The 26461-nt window shown below is 42.6% G+C and overlaps 1 protein-coding gene across 2 annotated transcripts in view; it reads right to left on the reverse strand.

Annotated features, from left to right (window-relative positions):
• LOC112575465 overlaps positions 1–24607 on the reverse strand; it is a 67560-nt gene extending 42953 nt beyond the window's left edge. Inside the window, exons 1-2 of one of the 2 annotated variants that reach the window (XM_025257347.1) lie at positions 23694–24607; positions 15892–16000 (exon numbers count right to left, since the gene is read on the reverse strand). The gene's annotated coding sequence lies outside the window, so the exon portion shown is untranslated. Of the gene's footprint in view, positions 1–15891; positions 16001–18568; positions 18761–23693 lie in introns of those variants that run through there. The other variant, XM_025257349.1, reaches the window with a different exon arrangement.
• Between the last annotated feature and the right edge of the window lie 1854 nt (positions 24608–26461).

Below are 26461 nucleotides of genomic sequence, written 5' to 3' on the forward strand. Positions count from 1 at the left end.
TTTTCGCTAGCTAGAAGAAAAGTAGGAAAGGGATGAGAATGTTCTCCATGATCTTCGGAAGCGAGGGCTTGACCACAGGAGCTTACGGCCTCTGCGCTCTTCAACAATCATTCAAAAAAAAATTGAAAACTAGATAAACGAAAAACAGTGCAATGTTCATGTTTCAAACAGAGACAAGGCAGAAACAAAATAAAAGAAATCACGTGTTCTAAAGCAAGCACAGACCATCTACAGTTTGAGGGAAACGACACTGAAGGTGAGCGTAGATGAACGGTTCTCCTCGTGCCTAATTAGAGGTGAGAAATATTCCAATCTTTCCAGGTCCTGTAAGGATGATGCAAACGATCTCAGTGATACAGATACATGTTGTCAGGTTATGTCCACTGCAGAAATGAACACCAGACTTTCTGACGGCACAATTCTGAGAGAGAAGTCATTGTATCATTCCTTGTTAATTTTTCAGTTTCCTGTTTGGAAAAATTATTAGTGTCGGCTACAGTCTTGACCTTTGGATGATTCTACACCCACTGGCAGCAAAGAGCGAACATCCGGGCATCTTGCATTCCTCGGCGTCTCATTGGCAGCGCTTCCAATTAAAATGAAGTTTACTCACGTGGAGGGACGCTTTCCTTCCCTCTTTCCTTACCACCGCTTCGGAAAACTCTTTTTCTTTTTTTTTTTACGACACCCAGGGGAGGCTGTGAGGGTTCGCTGGTCCAATTTACCTCCCAGCAAGGAAGCAAGCTTTTCAACACTCCAACCTCCCTCCAGTGCAATGACGTGTAAAGTCACGTGAGCGCGCACACAAGCATGCCCTCGTGCGCCCTCGATGCCAAAGACATTTTTTGACTTGCTTAACCTTTTGCAAACAACCAGGATTGGAAAGGTTACGCTACGCGAGAAGTCTTGTTGACAGAGCTCTTTCAGTCATCAAAGAACTAAATCTTTCGCGCATTTAGCATCTCTCTGTTACCACGGGAACGGAGCAGGTCGTTAGTTTGTAAACAACCCGAGGTCCACAAACAAAGTCCTTTGTGCGTTTCGCATTATTAGTTTCTCTTCCTACGACTGATGCACGCACCTCACAAGGTGCCCGATGTATATTTATGTGAAAGCAATAAATAGACCAGTCGCATTTTCACCTCAGAAAACAATCTTCATTGAACAAGAGACTTTGTCATAAGGTGAATAAGATGTGAATTAGCATATATGATATCGTAGGAGTCAGGAGATGTTTTCAGCAAACTGTATGGTGTTTGTGTGCATGTACGCTAGAAAAGAAACTTTGAAAGACATCGCAACCGTTAAAGCAGCGGTTCTCAACCTTTTACTAGTGACGACCCCCCTGACGAACAAAGGTACGTCCGCGCGCCCCCCTTAGCCAGCTATGTAAACTAATTTCACTAATACCAGCATAAGAAACTTTAAAAAAATGATCACCTTCGCGCCCCCCTTGTAAACACGTCGCGCCCCACAGGTTGAGAACCGCTGCGTTAAAGTAAAAAAAAAAAAATAATTAACCCACTAAAAGATTTAATTACCCTTTCTTAATAAAATGCGTTCATGGTTTCTGCAAGGATACGAACAATAACTTAGACTTCTAAATACTTTTTAAATTAATTAATTATATTTATTAGTTTTCTTTTATTTCATGGTAAGGAAATTAAATTCTTCGGTCTAAATCATTCGTTGAGATATATAGTATTACAGTAAAAGTAAGAATGATAAAATATAAAAAGTAACTTTCACAGTTCTGTATAAAGAACTTGCCCAATATTCAAATTTAAGTACCCACCAAAACTTAAATCTTAGTTTCTCCTCGTGTTAATACGTTGTGTGTTTTTTTTTTTTTTTTTTTTTTTTTTAAATCTTTATACAAACAGCAAACGTAGTCAACTGCAGTTGTTAAGTCAGGCAGACAGTTTATTTGTCTACCATGTGGAGTTAGCCTACAGTTAATGTGAAAAAAGCCACCTCACAAAAAAAGACAACAAAGAACAACAGACACAGTTATGTATTGAGTTTCGAACCGCAACCGCAACTGCACAGACGAAAACAGTTTATGACCAAGCGTTGAGGTTTTTAACCCTTAACCTCTATATTTTTTAACAACATTTTTTCTAATGATATGGGGGTCTTCAACTTACAGGTGAGCAAGGAGACGGGATGTTTTTTTAGGGATGGATGGCAAGGTGTTGAAGGTTTATGGGGAACAACTATCTTACTGCAGGATAAGGTAGAGTGAATGCGGGTGGTAAAGATGTTTGCACAGAGAGAGTGAGAGAGAGGAAGGAAACGGCTGTTAGAAACAAAGGAAGGTTACACGCGAACACACACGAGCTCACAGTTGACCCCGAGTGAAAAACACGTGCCGAACCTCCCCCTCCGAGTAGAATGCGCGCGCACAGCCTCACTCCATCTCCGAGCGTCACGTGCAGCAGTCGCGTATCGCCTTCCTAACGGTCGAGTTGGGTGTTCTGCCCTCACGTGTTTACGCGGCTAATGAAAGAAGCAGTGTTTGATCGACGTCACGATATCCCCCATCATTGCTGCAGTCAGGGCTGGAGGGATGCAGACAGGGTCAAAGGGCACCCGTTTATACTAATCAAGACGCTACCCTGCTTCTGATTTACACACCCACTGCTCTCAACCGATCTAGCGATAACTTGTCGTGAGTCGCGGGATTAAAATTCGTTTTCGGACCACAAAAAACACAAATAATTAGAAATGTAATACGGTTACAAACACGTAGATGACAGGGAAATACTCTTGCTATCTTCACCAGCGGGAAAATAACCGAAAAGTACAGAATTTTTTTCAAGCTAGCGTGCTTGCTTATTTGAAGGAATGCAAACTCGCAAAAGATTCGGGCAATATTTGCAAGAGGTCGTTCCTAATCGGGAGAAGTGCCAAAGAGTCAAACCTACGAAGTGCTTTAAGGTCTCATTGGTCTGGCAGTTGTACTGGGAAAAAAGTTTGGACTTAGCGTGTTGGCTCAAGTTCCAATGTGTCCAATGTTGGCCGGGCAGCCATTGGTTTCCTTCCGATCTTCACCACGTCTTTGCTAAACTCGATGGTCAAAAAAAGGTGTGAGGATTGCCTCGTGTGGTCAAACTCACACAGTAGCTAGATGGAAGACATCTAATGACAATAGAATGCGAGGTCAAATGTCGTAAAAATATAACACATTAAAGTTTAGACTGTTTTAATCTGTCTCTGATGACTGTCGGTTATAGAAATCGAAGGAGACGGACAATAATCAGATATAAAAAAAAGTACACAGTAGGGTAAAGGCTGGTTGGTTGGTCGTGTTTATTAATTTAAAAAAAAAAATTTTGTCAGCAACAACAGCCAATATGGTTGCCAAAGTTTGGCAAGGAGTTTTACCTGACAGTCATATAAAACTTCTGGAAAACTTGGTCAAAAGTTCGTCTATACTAGGCTGGTGGAGAACTGTCTTTATAGAGTCTCCTACAGGAGACTCGCCCTGTCATTATAACACGGCGCAGGATGAAGATGGTGGAGTATTTTCCAAGGCTGATGTTCTTCGTCGCAGACTGCAGAGTTCCGCCGAGGCACATCATGGCTCGCAACATGTCAAGATTTGTTTTGCACACGGTGCTATATTCACTTCAGCAATGAAAGGACCGACCAAGCTTCTCCCTCCCTGGGCGATGGGACTAAAAAGAATCCCGCACAATGGCGGACTTTCCTTGATTGAAAAAAAGAGGGGCCAGGCTAAAAATTGACCCACAGGGTCCTATGCCTTGCTGCCAGGACAAAGAGGTATATTAAAACATCATCGACCACAAAAACCTCTTTGCTGCAACAAGAAACGGCTATCACAGTAAAGCTAAAAATGTCACACGCCTTCACAATGGCTGTCTGTGTGTGGGTTTGGTTAAAAAAATGTATAATGAAATAACATTATTCACCAAACAGGAATCAAAAGAGACATTCCCTTTCACATATTTAGCTACTGGCGACTAACATCGATCACACAGATGACGATAATCACAGATGATGATGATGATGATGATGATGATGAGGATGAGGAGGAGGAGGAGGAGGACAATACTAAGGGGATGACGACCACACAATATCTGTTTACAAAAGCACAACAGCCGACACTTCACGAATCTTGTACTCAATGGAATATTAATATAAGACACTGGGTGAGGAAAGAGTGGAGCTGGGACGGACGGACGGACGGACGGACAGACGGACGACCGACCGACCGACCGACCGACAGACAGACAGACAGACAGACAGACAGACAGACAGACAGACAGACAGACAGACAGACAATGTCGGAGCAAGAGAAGCTAGTAGGAACAGTTTTTGAGTGGAGCTCTGTACACAGAGATGTACAGGCATGTCCAGATCGTAATATGTGTAAATAAGAATACGTCTAAACAAGAATATGTCCATTAGGTTGTGTCCATGCAGTAATATGGACGAAAGCACGCAACATAATTTTTTTAATAATTGTTCTCAGACGAATCTACGCACAGTGTCACACATAATCATTTAAAATTATATTGAATGGGACGAGGTTCCTCTTAGATAAATGAAGACTTACAAAAAATCGAGCAGAAGAACTGTTCAGTGTTCTTGGCTGAAAGACGAGGGCAACCTATTTACTAAACGCAGCCATCATTTTGCCGGAGCATCTTTCAAATTGTGTTTGCAAATAACGGGCGAAAGGACGCCTCGTAAAGAATAGAATTTTGTTTCCCGAGTTTGATATTGATGCTAGTTTACCACCGCACCAAGCTGCCGCCAGCCTCGTTCCCGCCGAGGCGCCTAGCGAGGTAGAAAGTATTGCCACGGTATCATGATCACGAAAACCGAAAGATTCTGGAATCGACAGGTCATTTTCTTCCTCCACCTTACCACTCACACCCACCGCCTGCCATGACCTCCTTGCCTGCTCACCGTAAAATCTCAATCCTCAGCTCGAGTAGACTGCAAGTCTGGATGGAGAGAAAGAGAGAAGCAGAGAGAGAGAAAGTGAAAGAGTCTTGCCTGTCCTCGAAAGAGAATAAGAAGCTGGGAAGGGGGGGGGGGAGAAAAACAGGAAAGAGAGCGAGGAAGAGATGTGAATGGAAAGAGACAGAACTACTTTAATTTTGTTCATTATAAGGCTATGAGATAATTACATCTGGGATTGTTTCCATGCCACTGAAGTCTGGATGAGAAATTATATTCAAGAACTGACATAAAATATTAAGTTTGATGAATACAATTTTATAAAAATAACTACATTATAACAGTTAAGTTTTATATTGTGTGTGCCGTTACATCATTAAGTCCTTCACACACAAACAAACAAACAAACAACACACGCTAACTTGTACACACACGCACAGGTAAACTCACGTACACACAAACAAGTACAAACATCACGCTCACTAACGCACATGATCACATTTGTATCGTCTTCATTCTTCAGTCCTTCCCAAGATTCCCTCACTTTAAGCACTAATTCCAAAGAAAGTAAGATAAAAAAAAACTGAAGGAAGTAATAAAAGACAATTACAGTCACATTTTCATCCCAGATGCCGAGCAATAAAACACTTAGCCATAAAAGCGTAAAAGTTTCTTTAAAATTGTTTACGTATCAACAGCATAGAAGGAGGGAGGTTGAGAGAGAGAGAGTCTGAGAACGAAAATTTTAGAGAAATCCTGACAATTAAATTGAAATGCAGTTATTAGGATGAGAGCGGTGCAGGCTGGGTGTGGGTGTGGATAAACACCAAACAACGGGTGGGAGGTAGGGGGACACCCCACAACAGTTTAATCCATCCCCGCCCACTCAAACCTTCATCTCAAAAAAGTTTCCGAGGATGTTGCAGTCACGTTGAGGTTCTTTCTAGATTAAGTTCTTGAGCCTCTGTAAGCGAGACAGGGCCGTGGAGATCACGCCAAGTCTCGCGCCTGAGACGTGAGGAAACGGGATTTCATAAATTCTCATCCTTAGTCATGCTTCTGGCTAAACAATCAACGTAATGTCTCCGTAATTGGATCTCAAATTCATTAGCATTATTATGTTACATTTTTCGAAAGATATATATAATTGGAGAAAGAACATATATCAAATGAAATAAGTCCCTTGTCTTATTTTTTTATGGAAATCCATTCCACTGTAAATTTTTACCCAGCGGCACATGTTCACTATACATTTATTATTATTTTTTTTTTGCTTTGGTGTTTCATGCCCAGCCAGCAACTCAGACTATAAGATCATCCAGCTTCAAAAGGCAAGCCACGAATATGCGAGTTTTTGTCTATCATTCTTTGTCGTTTCGGTAAGTACTTTTGTCGATATATTTCCTATCCTTTATTTTTCTTGGACATGGAGCAAGCCCTCGCTCTCTCCATTTATCTAATCAGTTCAGACAGTAAGACCATCAGAAGCCACTTCACATTTCTCTTCCCTGCCCAAACGGTCTCGAACTGCGCACACAAAGAAAATACATTTTTTTCCGCAGAAAAGATAAGTTTCTAACAATCTTCTGGTGATTCAGGACAAAGTTTACTCTTCTATGTTTTTAGTTATGAGTATTCGCCTGGCAGTAACTATTTGTTGATAACTATTCATTCGCTGACTGCGCGTGCTTGCCCTATAATAGGTCTCGAAGGACACAGTTAGCTCCTCCAAACGTCTGGGCTCTGATATCCACGGCGCCAGTTCCGATCCCCACAGGGTACAGGGTCAATAATGATATTAAAAGGGTAAACAATTGAAGTTAGGGGTGATAACTTACACCGCAGCGTGTGTTCGTTTACAAAGTACATTTCTGGCAATTTCTCTTAGACAGTCGCGTCGCAGTGTTCACTTTGGTCGAGAATATTTTAAAAATTTGTCTTTACATGGGTTTCAGCCATCTGGGGCCGAATTCATGAAGCCAGTGTAAGCAGTTACTCAGGGGCAAAATGGGGAAGTCAAGGAAAGACCTCTGTATCCATGGTTACAACCCACTGTCGACACCCCGCGGAGATTTCTTTATGTTACTTAACCTCAGGGTATCTTTGGGGTTAATTTATAACTACGGTGATAGGGTTAAAGCAACACGAGCGAAGCCTGGATACCACTTGAAAACTAGGAGACAAGAAGCATACCTTAATTTACCGAGGACGACGACATACCTTTGCTTCATGAATACTGCTTCTGATGGTTGATTGGTCGGTTTGGCAAGAAAGTGCTTCTACTGAAAAACGTTTTTGTACTTTGCGGTGAGGGAAGATGGAGGTGGGAAGGGAGAGAACACAGAGAACAGGGAGAAAACTCCCGACGGCCAGCGCTAATAATGATGATAATAAAAAGGGGGCTGTGTCCGCTCTGCCAATGGAGAAGTTCCATCTCGTATGGTTTGTACTGACCTAGAAATCCCCCCCCCCCAACCAGTAGCCGAGACTGTACAACTTTTTAGCAGAAATGAGACATCGAACAAACAACAATGATGCAAAACATCATGTGTCAGGCAGCCTCCATTTTTGTGCCTGGTTTTTTTTTTGTTTTTTTTTTAATTGGCTTGGCGCAGAGTAATCTTCGTCCACGAAAAGGATGACTGAGCATTCGTAATGAACTTTTACAAGAAAACTGCTGAACCAGCTCTGAACTACGAAACAATTTTTTATTACAGTCTTCCTGTTCTTTTTTGACATTAATATTTTTAATTTTCCCCGGCATGATCCAGACTTCTGGTTCCTGTCTCTCGAAGCACTGTGGGATACTGGATTTAAGTTATGGAGAACGATTCTAGTACTGACTGCTTGTCTCCCTGCGGTTTCTCTCAGTACTCGTTTAATAAGCACTAGAGGACTATAAAAACAAAAATGTTGACGGAAAAAAAAAATCCAGGGTAGAAATAAAAATCTCTAGAAGTGGCTCAGTGTCTACAGAGAGCAGAGCAGTAAAATAGTCTGAAAAATGTCCTGCTAAGAAGCATTAGCGCCAGTGTTGCTTATCCACCACCGACGTTAAGTAAGTTCCTGTTGCAGTTGTCATCTCCCCTGCGGATGGCGAGTGCTTTTTCTTGGGTCTGAAGGGTGATGACATCATAGGTTGCGATGTTCGATAATGCTGCTTTACGCAAGCGTTGATGGGACCGGATGCAAGACAGCTAAGATGATGGTAAAATGTCAGCAGTTTTGCTGAGAGCTGCGAATTAGCCAAACTGGATTTGTTGGGAGGAGAGGTGAGTAGGGATTGTTGCCGAGCCAGCAACTAAGGCTATATGACGGAAAGACAGATGCCACATGCAGAGAAAGAACAGCTTGCCCGAAACGAGACCTGAACCCAGGACAGGCAGTCCTCACACATCCACTGCGCTACCGGGCCGCGCGCATTCTTTAGGAGAGAGAGAGAGAAAAAAAAAAAAAAAACAACCCAACGATAACTCAAATGTCAAGACCTTTGAAATAAGCTCAATTGTTTTAATGGCCTTGTTTGGTTTTAGCGCTTTGTCGGACAGCTTATGGACCCTACCTTTTTTGGAAAAAATGCTAAAAATAAAGATTACTTAATTTGAATTTTAAAAGAACGGACTAAAATAGCACAAGACGCCTCTTAATATTTAACAAATAAACAACTAGGTTTCCACCAAGGCGTGAAAATCACTCCCGTTCTTTCAAATACCCTCCACCGGAAATAAAATCCAACACGGACCGCCCTAAAACTAACGGCGACATTTGTCTTCTTTAATCCTTGTCCCGTATCGCTTCCTGGTCCTCGTTTATTCCATCTCCCTGATCGTCGTCCATAGCGCCAAGGGACAAAAGTACAGTTCCCTCACATCAGTGAAACACACGGCTCGATCGCTTTAGATCTTCTCCGTGACGTCGACCGGAAGTGCACGTCTGGCGCATGCCTGGTCGAGCGGAACCTATTTCCCGTCTTTGACAAGTAGTTGCTGGGGTTGGAGGGAGAGACTTTCTGCCGCCAGGCGTGGACAGTTGTGGTTGTAGGGAGGGAGAGTTTGACGCCATTGATGCAGCCATCAAAGGAAACCCTTAGAGAAAAACCCTTAGAAAACCCCAAGTCCAGAATCTTTTGTCCCTCTCGATGCCACTCTCTAAGGAACACACAAGGCGATGTTTTCTGATCACTACATATTCATGGAACGCTGGGTCTTTCCTGCGGGTGCCAGTGTGGCAGGGCGCGGTGGCACATGGGATGGGTCGCCATCGTGACGTATCTGCGTTTGCCATCACTGGGGTAGGGGTGGATGAGGTTAACCGTGGTATCGCTCGTCTGGTTCGACACCGAAGCTTTATTGTAAGAGAGGCTACATGCCATTTTATGGCCGATACAAATGACCAGCTACAAAAATTCCTCTCTTGACAAGCGATAGGGTTATATAGAGAGAATTTACAGACACAGGCTCACACACATACACACGCACGTACATATCAGTTCCCCTGCTCCCTACTGTTTCAGTTCGGGTGCAACTGTAGAACGAGAATGTCATTATTTTAAACATGGCTGTATCGTGTCTGCCATAATTTTTTGTTGTTGCTATCTGCAGTGTCACATGTACGCTGGAGATATGTTGTTATCGCCCTTTCGAGAACAGTGTTAAAACAGAAACTTTTTTAATACTTTGTTATGGTTGAGGAATTCCTTTTTAGATATACTGTTCTACCACTCCCTTCCAGATCTTGAGCTTTCTTACTTTACAAAGAAAATTGCTCTTCAAAAGTTAGTGTCAATATGCTTTTTACTGCTATCATGTGGTAGCACATCAAATGGCAAAGTTTCCAAACTATTCATAAAAACAATATTGTTACAATTTCTTAAAACAAAGACAGATACACATACACTTTCGAGCGCACGAACACACACGCATACATTCACCCACCTCACCCTCACACAAGCATCTTGGCGGACTCATAAAGGTCGTCCATAAATATTTAACCAAAGAAATATGAATGAACGTTTGACTACACGTGAAAAACATTTTTTCAATGATGTTCGTTGATATAAAAGAACGGCCTAGAACGAAAGAAATGTACGAAAGAAAGGTCACTCTTCTCACTACATTTTTCCTCTCCCACCCCCTCCTTCCCACACCTCCCCTCAATCTCCCTCCTTCCCTACGTGCAGACCTCTGACCTCTCGTCCTACGTCACGTCAGGTGATAAATGGCGACGACGTCGAGCAGACAGCATCTGCAGCTCGCGCATGCTCTGTCCGCCAGACGAGGGGCATGCCGGGTAATGGCGGTGATTAATGCTCCCACTTATCACGTCATCGCTGGAGCACGGATGGCTTCTCGCAGCGGTTCTATCAAAGTCCCATTACTCCCCACAAATTACTCTTCCTCACAAGACTCCATTCCTTCTCGGCCCCCCAAGTTCCTCTGAGATCAAATAAAATAAAAAAAAAAAATAAATGTCTATATAAGATCAAATCGCACCGACATCGAGTCTTACTGGAATGTCATATTTCGCCCGAGCATCAGAAGATATGGAGGAATGTGTAACGCCCTGGATTGTGGAAACTTCGCTGGGTGGTCGACGAATGGCAAAAACAAGTTTAAATAAAAACTATTCTCGTGGGTAAATTTTATTTTTTTATTACTTTTTGTATCGGTGATGTGTGTATTTGTGCAGTCTACTTTGTCGGGAGGCTGTTCAAACGCGTATCGTCTAGTAAGAGTGAGCAAACAAACAAACTAACAAAAACCAACAACAACCAATAAGAACAACCAACAACAACCAACAACAACAACAACCAACAACAACAACCAACAGCAACCAGCAACAACAACAACAACCAACAACAACAACCAACAGCAACCAGCAACAACAACAACCACCACCAACAACAACCACCACCAACACCAACAAACAACAACCAACAACAACCAAACAACAACAACAACCAACAGCAACCAGCAACAACAACAACCACCAACAACAACCACCAACAACACCAACAAACAACAACCAAACAACAACCAAACAACAACAACCAACAGCAACCAGCAACAACAACAACCACCACCAACAACAACTACCACCAACACCAATAACAACTAACAAACAACAACAACAACCAAACAACAACCAAAATAACAACAACCAACAGCAACCAGCAACAACAGCCACCAACAAACAACAAACAAACAACAACATGGACGTGTATAGGTGGACTGCTGTCTGTCTGCCGAGACCAACGCTTAGCCTCTTGCGAACTTCTCTGCTGTTAGTCTCGGTGAGCCTAAACAATGAATGTGACTAAACCGGAAGCTTTGAAGTCTCATGCCTCGTTCTAGCAGTTAACTGGAAAAAATCCTCTGCCAGGAGTCCAGTAATACAAGTTAGTGACAACAGCAACCAAACACTACAATCTCTCTCTCTCACTCACTCACACACGCCACCTCACTATTACATTTGAACAGGTCTGGCGGTTTCCATGGAAAACTAACAGTTATTTACATAACATTCGCTCCCCAGTCCTCCTTTACTTGCTATCTCATCCACGCTTTGCCTTCAAGGAACCGCTCTCAAGGATACCCTCGTACGGAAGTGGCGCCATCTTGTACGTCAAAACGACTGGGTATCGGCAAAGTGACGGGCCAATCACGTGGTATCAATCACGCGCCAGCAGACGATCGATATCACGTAGGTTGACGTAGCAAGGCGATTAGAGGAGTTGACGAGGTTTGCGATGAGCGCCTTATTATCGTCTGGCCTTGTGATCGCTCAGATGATAGCCGATTCCCAGCCCAAATTTATGGGCAGTTTCGTCCTCCGCTCGTTTGTCTGTTTGTTTAAAAGTTTGATGCTGATTGAGCTGACTTCAGAACTTGACGAGGGCGTGATTTGGGAGGAGGCAGTGGTACCGGGAAATGGAAGATTCTCTGTTTCTATACGTGATGACTGTGAATGAGACCGAGAAGGAGAAGCTACACTTGTATACCACCCACTTATCCCCATACAATCTCACAAGGAGGAAGAAAGACTGAAAGAAGAAGATTATAGGTCAGGAAAAATTGAAAAAGATTTCTCGTTTGTCAGCTGAGATCCGAGCTGGCACTGATTTTTCAGTTCTGCGAAAGATGGAAGTTCTAATGAAGTTCAGGTTGTCAAATGACGGCTTCCCCTACAATTGAATAACTTCTAAAAATACACTGATATTAGTGTACCCCTCCTGGACACTACCCATCCCTCCAAAAACCCAATCTTTCTCTCAATTTCCTTATCACTACTTTCGTTTCCTACTACATCTATTGGTATTGTAAGCAGCATTAAAAGTTATTATTATATATTAACAAATAATTTTGACATACAGCGCATGCATCAACAGCTCAATTCCATTACCCTCTTTCTTCCTCTATTTCTTTTTCTTCTTTCGTTCCTTCTATATTTCCTTTGTCTTTCATTTTTTTATCTTTCTCTCCTTTTTCTCTCCTTGTTTCTTTTCTTTCATCTTTCTTTCCTTCTTTTCCTAATTTTTGTACTTTTTTCTCGTTCTTTTTCCCTTCTTTTTTATTTTTTCTTTTGTTTCCTCTGTGTCTGTGTACGCATCTCTTTTCTTCTTGCATTGCCAGCTGGTGCGATGAGATGTCATTGAACTTTGACATTACATGCAGATCCAGTCACTTGCAACATTCGAGTCAGGGGTCAGAGGTGAAGGTCGTGATCCGACTCCACAATCCTAGCGCGCAGGTCCAACGTTCCTGTACGTTATTTCATATGCTCGTGATTCATAGTCTACACACACCTATATTCATGCCAGTTGCAACCAACACGAATGTTGACCTCTAACCCCGTGGGAGGTGTTGATCTCTGTAAATGGGAATGCTCACATACAGATATTTATGAACTGCACGTGACATCTTGCCAGCAATGTATGTTTGGTCTATTCAAACATGTATTTTGTTATTCACATTGGTTTGGTTATTAGACAGCTTTTCAAGTCGTGGTCACGTGTGGCAGGTCACGTGGTCACGGGGACAGCAATCTATATAGGCAAGCGCTGCTGTTCAACCCTCTAACAAAACGACTTTCAGATGTCTTGTGTAAATACTTGTGAAAGATTTATTTACACCATCCGGGTCCCGAATCATAATTTGTAAAGATATTTATTTGGCTACAAATTATTTAAAAATATTTGCTGTTTATTGAACTGCACGCATGTTGTTTCTCTCTTCCTTCCTATGCCACTGACCTATCTTTCCTAATTAAAAAATTCTTTCTTTTTTCTCTTTCACTCTCTCCCACAATGCTTTCTCTTACTCTCTTGAAGTTATTCTTTGTAAACGTTTATTTGTCTTTTCTGCAGACATCTTAACGCATTCTAAAAGTCTCTCTCTCTCACACACACACAGGTCTGCAACTGAAGTGCCAGGCTTACAGAAACAAAGAAACCTAGATGGTAAGCTTTCACAAGCAGACGACCAACTCTACTCACAGACTGCCATGAACTCACCCTTCGCGGTGCCTAACTCAAACGAGGGCTTGGACTGAATGGCAGTAAACTATCGCAGGTATAAATGGCACAACTGTTTCGGAAAAGGTCTTTCCCACCAGATGGGCAGCCAGACAGCTTGTTTGACAAAGACCCGCTAGTTAGCTTGGCTCTCAATTACTGGAACGGTTGCCACGTAAAAAAAAGGTCAACGACACCGAATGTTCTAGAATGTTCTACTCGCTCCCCTCCCTCACACAGGATTCTATCTTAAGAGATAATCACAGTCCTCGATGGAAATTGTGACAACTGTCATGTCAAAGAGGGATGACATCAGCTTTGTATTATTGTACCTTCTGTGGTCACTCAATTTCTCTGGCTAATAAATTCATTTTTATGACCTACTGGGATTGCCTCAGAATTTTAAAATAATTTTTGTTGCTATTTCCAAGACGAGGCAGAGAACTTCTTACAGTGAATTGACTGATGAGGGTTATTACAACCACTGACATCATCAGCTGGGTTTAACAGAAGGCTGTTGATAGACCCGCACTCCCAGCTTGTACAGAAGAACAGAGGACAGCAGTCGCCATTATAAACGACCTTTATCATCCGCTAAATCATTATTTTCAACTGCTATCATTAGGCTAAAAATTGTCGCTGCAAGGAGAAAGGGATGCTTTTTCTGTAAATCAAGCAGCAATTCTGAATAGCGATAGACCCTCAGGCTGAAGACATGGCAAGATAATGGTAAGAATGTATTAAGGGAGGAGAGTATAGAATATCTGATATGATATTTTTTATTTATTTGATATATGTATAGCCTTTATCTGTAAATGTGGTTGTAATTATATTGTGAGTACGGTTATTATGGGTATACTTTGCTGTCGTGTTGTTGATGCCTTCTCTCAAGTCTGTCTGAGCTTGTGTCACCTACCAGTCTGGCAGGTCAGAGGGCTCTGCCCACCCCGGGTTTTCTTGTCCCATGAATCAGACTGGAGATGTTTGGCCGTCACTCATTCTCTTTTTCTGACCCCAGGCTTTCAACCATGAAAACTCTTTAAGGGGAGGCGCTAAAGTGACATGATTCATTAATTATTTCTCCTCAATATTCAAAATGCAGGTTTAAGAGCAGCTTCAGTATTTGTAAGAAAAAGAGAGAGGAACAGGAAATCGCTTATCTTTACAACTTTCTCAAAAATTTGAAGCTAATCAGTCACAGATGACGAAGGCTATTTATTTACAAAGAGAATCCTTCCAGCCGGCTGGTCTGGCAGACACAGTTGGAGATTTTAAAATAATTGAATGAGCGAGACATGGTTCTAATGAATGTCGCAGAAAATGTCGTAAAATACCCTCCCGCTCATCATTTCCTCCTCCACCCTCTCTCCTCCGTCACTCCGTCCTTCCCCCACATGACTGGACCTCGTTTCTTACGATTTCCCCTCAGCTCTAAGGTCAAGAGCATTCACTTCACTTTCCTTCGGACTTTGCTGGGACAGAAAAGCTTTTAAGACAATTAAAGCAATTTTCGAACGATCTAGAAAGCCTGCATTTTAATGGACAATGCTTTTTTTTCAGTTTCAAAGAATGCAGAAGGTTTTGAGAAAAATACCACATAACCTGTCGAGATTCGCGAGTGAAGAGAGAGCTGATTGGGTGGTGGTGGTTGTGGGGACATCAACGTCACGTGACAGGAAGCTGTTGAAGGTAGTCGTCAATGCAATAAGACTTGGGGTTAGGGGGTAACCCTCCGACAGCTAGTGCTGATCATGGGCAATGGGCCCCATGTGGGCCACAGTTGGGACTTCGCGAAGGTTGAGTAGATAGACTTGACAGACCGCTGGGCTTACTGATGGGGTCATGGGAGGATATCACAGAGGGGTGAGGGTTAAGGGCAACAGAGATTAAAGATTGTGTCAAAGCCTGGTGCAAGAATTTCAACGACTGTGTGTGTGGTGGGTGATTAGGTGATTAGATGCGCGCGCGCACGTGCGTGATCGTAAATACTCGCCACACTTCATAGATAATATTTATAGCATAAGGGTAATGAGTGTATAGCCACAGCCACCAAAGATACACAATAAACCCAACCTTCATTTACTTATTATACATATTCTGACCATTACCATCTCCTCTTTCTCTCTCACGTGCACACACACACATACACATACACGCACGGAATGATTGCAGTCCCGTTGGGTGAGAAGAGAGGAGACCTCACAGGTGACGAAATATCGACATGAGTATGATATAGCATGATGTTATATAGAAAAATATATTCTTTAATGATTCAAGTTTCCCAATTCCATGAAATGTACAAAATGATATTGAAAAACGTTTAATGAATATAATTAGCATTCTCACAACACTTATACACAAGGTATAAACAAAAGTGTACATCAAGCTTTAAGTATTCATACAATCATCAGATAAATAGATATATGGATAGACTGCAATGGACTTACTTCTTAGAAGACTTGGTCTTCACTCCCCCTCCAGGTAAAACAAAATGACGATCCACTGAATTCCACAGATGCTTCAGCCACAACACTCCACAGGTGGGCCAGGTGCCAGCTAGCGATAGAAAGAGCAGAAGACATTTTAATCCCACGACACCCGTTAATTTTTAAGTCGTCTTCGTGAAAAGTCATTTCTAATGTTTAGAATGATGTTTTCAAGGAGAGTTTCATTTCTAAGGACGAGCCAACAATTTTTGTTGTAAAAGAACATGGGCTGGCACCATTAACATGGTCGTGCATGTCATTTCCAACCTTCCAGCGTATTCATCACCAGCATTGTCCTTTTGTTCAGGTTTTATTTTATTTGTGTCGAAGTTATTTTTGGTGAACGTATCAACCCGCTCCCTTACTAAACATTGTTAACATTGGTACTTAAAAATGTCACGTGATGGCAAGGGTGCAATGAATAATGTCCACAAAAATGCATAACACGCGCGAGAGAGTATATATTTATATGATGGCTTGCTTGCACGTTGACAACATGCTCCTGGGAAATGAGCTTGGTGTGCGCAGACTTTGTAACTTGTCCATAACATTACAATGTCCGTAAACTGAACCTCATGGACACTTTTATGTCTAACTCCAGTCAGGCAGAGAGGATAGACAGACAGGCCCACAAAAAGGTCTGGAAGGTTGTCTTATCGACTTTATCGCCGAGAATAGTCTAGTGTAATAACGCTGAGACGATAATATGCGACGATAATATTCATGATTTACAGGCTGAGAGACTAGGGAAGATCACATTTCTTGTTAAGACTCGCCACCAGCAGACCGAACAGATGGCGGGTAGAAGACTGTTGTTGTGGAGTACTGATGGCGTCATTCTCTGTAGTCGAGCGACCACCACTACATTTTTCTTCCAGTGGCGATAATCAGCGCTCGAATAAACACGTGCAAAGACAACGATATCTAGAACTGATGGTTTGACAGCCAGGAGGTGAGGGTAGGGAACAATCTAGTACACCGATGGACCAATAAAACAGAGGGATTTACCTACCAAACTGAAAGAATGAAAAACGAGTGTAAGCCACGTATCAATCTGGGGAAAAAACTGAAAAGAGAAAGCGCCATGTAAAACTGAAAGACTGAAAAACTAGAGGGATTTATTCAGGGAGCTGATGAATTCTCGGAGGTGGAAGGATACATTTTAGGGACAGGTACCGTCTTGGACAGGTAGTTCAAGGATAGGTACCACCTGTTCCTCGTCTTCCTACTGGGTGGTGAAGGATGATCATTATTGGGAAAAGGAATCGTTCTAGACCGTTCTTCATTAAAAAAAAACGCAAATTAAGTTTTGATAAGGGAGAAAGAGGAACCGGACAAAAACTTTTAAAAAAACCTTTCACGTCATGTTTCCACCTTGATACTTATAAACCCGACAAAGAACGAAATATGCCTTTTCAGTTCTTTTTTTTAAAAAACAAACACTGATTAATATTAAATTTATTAGTGACAGTGCTTTTGAAGGTCTCCAATGGAATCATCTAGACCTATTTTAGCTAAGAATACAAAAGGATAATTTGATTATATGTGTAGAGAGAATGTCAGTGTTCTGTTCATCATACGTGTAACTACATAGTACACAAGGTACAAACGATTGTATGTGTAGAGAGATTTCAGTGTTCTGTTCAACATACGTGTAACTACATAGTACACCCAGGTACGAACGATTGTATTTACAGACCAAGAACCGCGACAGCATCACTCTTCGGCGCAGTCGTCACTCCGGCATGCTCGCTGACCTTTACCACTAATTAACGCGGGAAGCCAGGAAACTCCAACCCTCGCTCCACATCCTCCCCTTCGACAAACGAAGACCCAAAGATAAGCTAGTATAGCTATGGATAACGCAGTGATCAGTATCCGAGGAGTAGCTTCTGGTTTTCTGAGGAAGTGAGGGAAATATATTGTGCACAGAACAGTCTGGCGAACACCGCGAGGAGGGAGTGTTCCTCCACCACTTTTTGTTTTGTTTTTTTGTTTTGTTTTTTTGTTGTTGTTTTTTTTTTGTTTGTTTTTTGTTTGTTATTTTTGTGTGGTTTTTTTTTTTGTTTTTTGCTTGTTTTGTTTTTTTGTTTTTTTGGTTTTTGTTTTTTTGGAGGATACTCGTCATCGGTGTGATAACGTGTTACTGAATACAGAAACCAGAATGCGGCTTTCGTTATCGCCAAAGCGCTGTGTTGGTGTTTTACACCCGAGTCAGCACCTCAGGCTGTGTCACGGCCAACGTTCGTCTCTGCAGACAGGAGTCACATCCAGAGAGGAATTAACGTGTGGAGCAGGATTTGAACCGATGACCCTAACAGTCTTGGTGTGATTTTACCGTTACTGTTGCCAAGACTGCAAAAGTCACGCATGACCACGGAGAAACCGTTATGCATGATCTTTCCGTGAGCAAATACCATTTTAATGTTCAAGTACAGCCACAGCACAATCTCTGTTACCACTAAGGTATCATCGTCACAAATACTTGTACACACCTACATGGACCATTTCTACATTAGAAAAAAGTAAAATCAAGGTCTTATCAATTTAAAAAAGTTTACAATGTCTTTAAAATAGCTGTAAGCTTGGAATAAATTTACAGGAAAAGTAAAAAGAAAGATAAATGAACTGAACTTACAGTGAACACGTGATTCTGTGAGCTAGAGGAGTTCAGAGTCACCTAATCCTTACACAAGCTCTCCGCCGTCTCGCAGGCATCAAACTGAACCACGGACACAGTTCCCTCTCTCGCCAGCTCCACGCATGCGCGGCTGTCGCTCGACAAACTACTTCCGGATTGACATGCGCATCGTCTGGATAAAGTGGGGTTAGCTCAATCAGAGCAAGAGCTTTATTTTCTTTTTAGCAGTTTTTTTACTGGTTTGGTATTTTTTTAAAAGAAAGGTGGGGTGGGGTGTGGCTTACGCACGCCGGCAGTTTTCTCTCGCCGCTCGGTGGGCGACAGGTTGGCGAGGTTTGCTGCGCGTGTGATGCGCGTGAGAGAGAACTGGGCAGAGGGAGGAGGAGGGCTGCTGAGGAAAGGATGCCGGCAACAGAAGGGCTTCACGCTGTAACAGCAGTTTCTCTCTCCATCCTTCCCTTCTGCTCTTAGTGCGCTGCTTGCAAGTTTCCAATTCACAGCGAGAAGTCCCACACTCTCTATATATATATGTAGTAATAGTATGGATAGTGTAGTGGTTTCAATAGTTGTTTGTAGTCTGTAAGGGCTTTGCTTTTTTTGTTTTATCTAAATTAACTGTCAAGTTTTCCTTTTATGTGCGATAATACGTTGGTTACGTGCTGCCCCCATTTGAAAGCACTTTTGTTTGCCAGATGAAGTTCAAAGTTCAAGCTCTCTCTCTTTAATCTCATTCATTTTCTGTGCTCTTGATCGGCAGTATGCAAGCTACAGTTACAAGCAGCAGCTGCCAACCTTGACCACCCCCTTTAACTTCCAAACTGGAAACCATCAAGTCGGAGGAGGGAGAGATGGATGGAGAGAAGGGAGAAATATTTGTGAAGACTGTGGAAATAATTTATTTATAAGCGGAAATTGATAATATATGTGGAAACTGTGCAAATATATGTTTGGGGACCGTGGAACTATATGTGGAGACTATAGAAATATGTGGGGAAATCGTGGAAATCAATGTAGAAACTGTGAAAATCGACACAGAGGCTGTGGAAATTAATGTGGAGAAAGCAAATGTATGTGTAGGTCGTGGCAATAGATATGTAGACTGTGGAAATATGTGTGAATTGTATGCGGAGACTGAAAATGCCTGTGGATACACTGGAGAAATATATGAGGACTGTGAAAATATGTAAAACTGTTCACATACGGTACATCCGTTAGTTATTAGCCTACACAAACACGCCCTGCACCTACTCTTACACCCATCCCCAACCTCTCCCAAAACAAACACACTCTCGCCCATTTCCTCCCCTATCCCATCGTTTCTCGTTCTCTTTTTTTCTTCATTTGTCTCTCTCCTCTCTTCTCTCTATCTAACCTTTACTCTCTTCCTCTTTTCTCATTTTCTGTTCTACCTCCTCTCGCTCACTTCTTCTATTTTTCTTTTCTCTTTCACGCCACGTCTCCAAAATCTCAAACGACTGTTGGCTAATTGTTCATCCAAGAAGGAGTCAGATCCTCAGACTATGTACAGGCCCCTGCAACTACACTTACTAAACATCTTTGATTCCAGACTGATGCCCGCCTGTGGACACTCCCCCGCCTCTCCGTTAAATGGAAAAGCCGTGTTAGCTGATAGAATGTCTACATCGAATTCAACGAATTTCTACCAGCTCCTGCCCAGCGTGATATTAAATACTGGTGTGATCGTTCGAGCTAAACAGTCCATTAAAATGTTCACCTTATACTTAACGGAACTTTGTGCACCCGGGCTCACGATGCTGTTGTGCGTTCAAGATCGCGTGTAAATAAACTCGGCGGCTGTGCCCCAGATTTAGGCTCAAAAACAGACTTGTGCCCATGTGTGTGTGTACAGAAAGAGTGACAGACAGGAAGAAAGACAGAACAACATCAACAACAACGAGAAACCCCCGGTGAAGCCAGGAGACAGTGATGGAATAATTAGCGAGCCTCGAAGTGGGAACAAGAGGCAGAAAGTACGCAGAGTGATTAAAATAGGCAAAATAACCGAGTCAGCAAACATACAGACTAAGCATACTAGCCGTAGAAAAACTGAAGAGTATATATGAAGGTGGCAGGGTACTTTCCCCCACACGTGATTTAAAAAAAATAAACCTTTGTTTTTATCAACTGGGTCAGCTCGCCGCGCCCGCGAACATCAGCGACAGGCTGTCGCGTTCGTGTGCGCCGGCTCTTATCGTGATGTAGACGTCTGTCGCACCCGTGTGCGCCGGCCCTTATCGTGAGACAGACGCCACGGCGAGGCCAACATGGAGACGGTCCGGCTGCCGTCAGTCAACGAGGCATCGCCGAGGGCTCTCTGCAAGGCTGAGTCCATTGAAAAAAAAAAAAAAAAGAACACCTCATCTCTGTCGGACAGCACTTTCACAGAACTTCATTCACTCCGCTCGTGAAACGCTCAGCTGCAGACAAAGAACTCTTGTCGAACTGGACTGGGAACAATCAAACCATCTTTGTACAACGCCTACCACAGAACTTGACTCCCTCGCCTAGACAGATCACTTTAACAGAGCGCACCCCAGACAGACACATCTTACGGACTTGCACCCGTTTAAACAGATCGTTCTTTGCAGATTCTTTTACCTGATTGCAGCATAACGGGGCTTTTTAAATGTCTGCTGTGGAGGTGAGCTGGTTGCAAGACAATTGTTCCCCCAAACGTGAGAAAATGATCCGTTCTGTTCTTGCTGTGGCAGTGACGTCACGGATGTACATGGACACATTTATGTCGATTACCGAAGATCTAAATCCCACAGCAGTTAGTGACGTCACGAGTTCGATTTTTTTCTGTGTATAGTGATGATTTTTGTGAACTTCTATCTCGAGAACCGAAAGACAAGTAATCACTCACATTGTGAGAGATAGTCTTATACAAATGTCATTCAATAACAAAAGAAATTCAAACCCAAAGTCTTGTAGGCCTTTAAAGCTACAACATCTTCTAGCATGATGGCGCGGTCAGGGTCTTCTTTCTTTTTTTAAATGTAGTGACGTCACGGATGTACATAGACACATTTACGTCGATTACCGAAGATCTAAATCCCACATCAGTACGTGACGTCACGAGTTCGATTTTTTTTTCTGTGTACAGGGATTTTTTTCTTTTTTGTGAGCTTGTATCTCGAGAACAGAAAGACTGAAAGCCATTTAATAACAAAAAAAAAAAAAACCCAAAAAAAAAAACCAACAACAAAAAAAAAAAAAAAAAAAAAAAAAAAACAAAAAAACAAAAAATTCAAACCTAAAGTCTTGTAGGCCTTTAACTGGTCATAATGTTACAACACCATTCTGGCCACAGAGCGCGGTCATGGTCTTCTTTCTTTTTTTTTTAAATGTAGTGCGGATTTTTTTTTCCTTAATCCGCTTCAATAAGCCGAAGCCAGCGGACCTTATTATTCTCCACATCGCATCCATAATTTAGTAATGTTTCGTGCAGGCAGGAGCAAATCTTCAGCTATGACTTCATGTCTTGCTGATCTGCATCGGAAACCAGAATTTGTTGCACTGGCCATGGTATTCATCAATATCGACAGCTTCAGGTCCGCTGTCCTTCAAGGTCTTATCTCCTCTTTCATCAGTGTTCGTCACAGAAAACATGACCAATCAATGGTGGAGATGAGTCTGGTCAGAAAGTTTTCTTCACAACACTCGCTGTAGACAATGTACACTTCAAGGCTTCTCATACACACTTCACTGAAGAAAGATTCTTGGAGAACTCTCCTCGGGTGATTACAGAACTTGGCTGAGATATGATATTCTTACAGACGTCACTCTAGACAAAAACTGTTGAACTCAGTACTTGCAGACTTCTCTTAAGGTACCCACGAACTTGTATTACTGGACTGCTGGCAGACGATTTTTGTTTTTCCAGTTAACTGATAAAACGAGGCATGAGACGACAAAGCTTCCGGTTTATTCACATTCTTTGTTAAGGCTCGCCGAGACTAACAGCGGATTACTTCGCAAGAGTCTAAGCGTTGGTCTCGGCAGACAGACAGCAGTCCACCCACACACGTCCTTGAGGTACTGTAACGATCTTCCGATTCGTTTTCTTGTCCTACGGGTACAACACTTCCGACCACCGGAAGGGCACAGTCAACTTGGGTTCGAGCCCCGACACACTTTCAAAACATCTGTCGTGCATAATTACGCGTGTGAATCATGAATTAAACTGAAAATAAAAGTTATCTACGAGGAACGCAGAATTACAGTAACAAGGGTTCAAATTAACAGCTTGATATTTGAACTTAGCCCACAGAAATAGGTGAAGGGGTTAAGGGAAAGGTTACACGAAATGTAAGAGGTGAACACTCCGGTTTTTTTTTTTTTTTTTTTCAAAAAACGGCGACGAAGCAGCCTGCATCGGAGGAAAGGGAGGAGGAAAGTGTGTCAAGGTCGAGCATCTGTCTAGCCCACAGACGTCTCTAGTCCCCCTGTAGTCTGTGGTCGAGATTATGAGCGATTAGCAATTAACTTTAAAAAAAAAATCTGTCATCAGACTTTGATGTAAACCACGCCTAGGTAATTTCCTGCCGAAGTTAAAGAACTGCAATTACTGATGGACCTTTCGCAATGGCTATGCCCCTTGATAACCCAAGATTTTGAAGAAGATTGTTTCTCGAAATGAACAACACATTAATATGCAGTCATTATGTTTCCTTAATACATTTTCTGAAATCCAAAGGAATAAAATACATAATGGACTTATATCTTATGTGTTATTGTAAATAATATACAAACATGTAAAGATCATCACAAATCCTTTGAGAAAATAACATCGATGTCGCGAACCTTTAAAAACATTCCTTGGTTTAGAATAAACTCCAGCTTTTATAATATTCTTCACTGAATAGGTTTGTCTGTGTGTTTTACTGCAATAATGTATTCGTAGCAAAAAAATGTGGTTGTCTACTTCTCATCTTGAAAACACACAATAAACAGTTTGTATACACTAGAAGGAGCGAGCTGAGAAACATTCGCGGCTCCTTGCAAGACTCTGATGTCATTCATCACAACAAACAAGTGTTTTGATGTTAAGATAAAGGTAAACATAAATACTGGTCAATAAAGACGAAAATATAGTCACCACATATGGAGATCCCTAGGTTGATGAAGTTGACGGCCAGACGCAAGCACTCGGAGGGAAAGGTGAGGGAGTAGAGTGGTGATGTCCTGAGAAACCCCTCCAGGGGATGAAAGAGAGAACAACGGACACGATGCTGCACGACGCTGCAGGCCAACACTTCGATTGTCGATGTCGTTGTGAGGTTGTGGTGCGCCGGAGGAAGAAAGGTGGTCCTTGAATTCTCGGCGGGGACTAAAGTGGCCGTTACGCTGCGTGCTGCACTCCCCCGCTCTGTCTTTCTTCCTCACTCAGGATGCCAGCTTCCGACTGCTGCATGCGTTTAGGATCGGATCCGATGCCTACCTTACATCGCCGCTCGCCACTCTGTGTGTGTGTGCGCGACAGCACGGCAAATTACTCTCGAGGCGGGTCGACCGTGCGAGCTGGGGTAGGGAACGGGAGGAGTGAGGAAAGATACGATTTTTTTTTTTTTTTTTTTTTTGGTGCGTGGAAGTCATGAAAGAGAGAAGGAGAGGGGGAAAAGTTTTTTTTTTAAAGATCTGATAGGGAAGGAGGGATGGCAAGTTGCGTATAGTGAATATGAAAAGCAGGGAGAAGGGGAAAGTCGGAAGTAAAAACAAAAAGGAGGGAGGGAGTGTAGCAGGGAGCACGCAACGTAAAACCGGAGGTTTCGCACCGAGACGTGCGCGCGAGCATGCTCAGTAGCGCCGAGGGAGGATGCCGCACTTGCTTTGCGTTGCTGACTTCGATCCGACGGGTCGTTGGTTAGAAATCTGTTCCTGCCTGCCACCTCCACCCCATCATCCTGTGTCCGCTCACCCCTTGACACCCGTATTACAAGCCAGAAACAATTATACTATCACCGACTCCTAATTCCTCACCTTCCACCCTTCTACCCTCCTTCCTCACACACACATCATCATGAACATCCAACACTGACACCACAGAGTGAAGGTCACGGACGTTAAACTAACGGACGTTTGACGTCACGAGGGGAGAAACGAACAGCAGGTGGAAAAGGTTGTATACCCCTGTATACCCTGATCCACATTCTTTGAAGAAAGAGCACGCACTTACGCCTTCTTAGCCACACACTTTATACACACACTCACCCACCTGCAAAAATAATTATGGACCTTGTCATCGTCTCTGTCAGACACAAACATAAGCACTCCCCCTCTCACAAACGTTTGTCAGGTACAAACAAATGCATTCCTCATCCACTCCATCCTTCTCATCCACTCTATCCCTCTCATACACACATACTATTTGAACCCTCTCTCTATCACACACACACACTTGTTCGCACCTACAAACACAGACTGACAGAGAGGGAGGGGGAGGTATCGACGGCATGTTTATCAAATTTAAAGAAAGAGCCAGAATGCCTGATTGTTTCTCGTTTCAAAAAAGAGCGCCCGGCATCTTGTGAGTGGATTAGATTTATATCGACTAGAAGCGGGTCTTTTTATCCCCCTCCCAACGCTCCTCCATCTGCCCAACTCCCTTCCCTATCTACCCCTCTTCACCCTTCTCCCACCCCAACCCCACCCCACCTCTCTCGCCGTTCCAGGCATCGTTTACTGTCTGTTCACATCTGACGAGGTCGGAGCAAGGCATCACAGACCGGGGCTGTCTTGTAATGGTTCATAGACAGCAGCGTATACGGATGTTGGCCTCTGGTTTAGATTAGACCTCTGGAGAAAAATTGCTCCTTGCCTTTCGTATATCCTTGCGATAGCCATTCTCTTTCTCTCGAGACACGACATTTTGCTCTTACACTTACCACAGCCTCCCCCTCCTCCTAACCCCTCCCCTATCGCCGGCCCCACACCTCATGTGAGTCTGCATTACAGCACTGCTTTCAAATATGAACGAGATATCACGAGAACTCCCACCCCCCAAAAAAATATTCGTTGGATTTTGTTTTTATTTTCATTTTCATTTTAATCAAGATGAACACCTTAGCTCCTTTTCACTTCATATTCAGCTCAGCATGAAGTAACCTTCATGGAGCAGGACTTGAAATTTGAACCCATTACCATTTTTTTCATATTTAACCATAAACAATTTCAGGGTTTCTTGGAAAGCTTTGAAATATAAAATTATTTGAGGTGACCGATGGTTTAGTAAATAAAAGGGGTGGATCCGAAATCATAAGATATCTCTGTAGCGGCTTCAAACTATCGAAAGTTTGCATTTATGGATGGTGTATCGCTATAACTAATTTGTTCTTTACTGGTACGATTTTAAACGCAGGTTTTCAAAGACTGTGTTAATACAATTGACAATATTATTACTGTCTGTGATTTTTTTTTATTTATCAGCAGCCGAGAGCGTGTAACACTTGTTCTTTGCCTTCTTTTTTACTGTCTCGCTCCAAACAATCTTTTCTTTGTTTATTTTATTTTTCGAAAGGGATGGGCAATGGTTGAGTTACTTTATGATTTCTTTGATTAAGGAGACAGCCGCCATATTATTTCGCTAACAAAACAATTAGAATTTTTAAAAAACCCAAGAAAATCCTAAACTCAAAACTCTTCCTTCAAAAACTTAATCTTTTACATCATTCACCACCACACCCACACCCTTTCCCTCCCCTCATCTAACACAAAGAAAACGTACACCTTATTCCCCTCCTGCACACCTAGCTCGAAACTAATGATCCCAAGCAAGCGTTTGACAAAAGGGTATTTATCAAGCAATAACACCACCCATGCGCAGACAAAACAAACCGCCATTCACTCGTGCGATTGTCGGCGACTAAG

This window comes from Pomacea canaliculata, linkage group LG11 (assembly GCF_003073045.1).
Source record: "Pomacea canaliculata isolate SZHN2017 linkage group LG11, ASM307304v1, whole genome shotgun sequence".
NCBI lineage: Eukaryota > Metazoa > Mollusca > Gastropoda > Architaenioglossa > Ampullariidae > Pomacea > Pomacea canaliculata.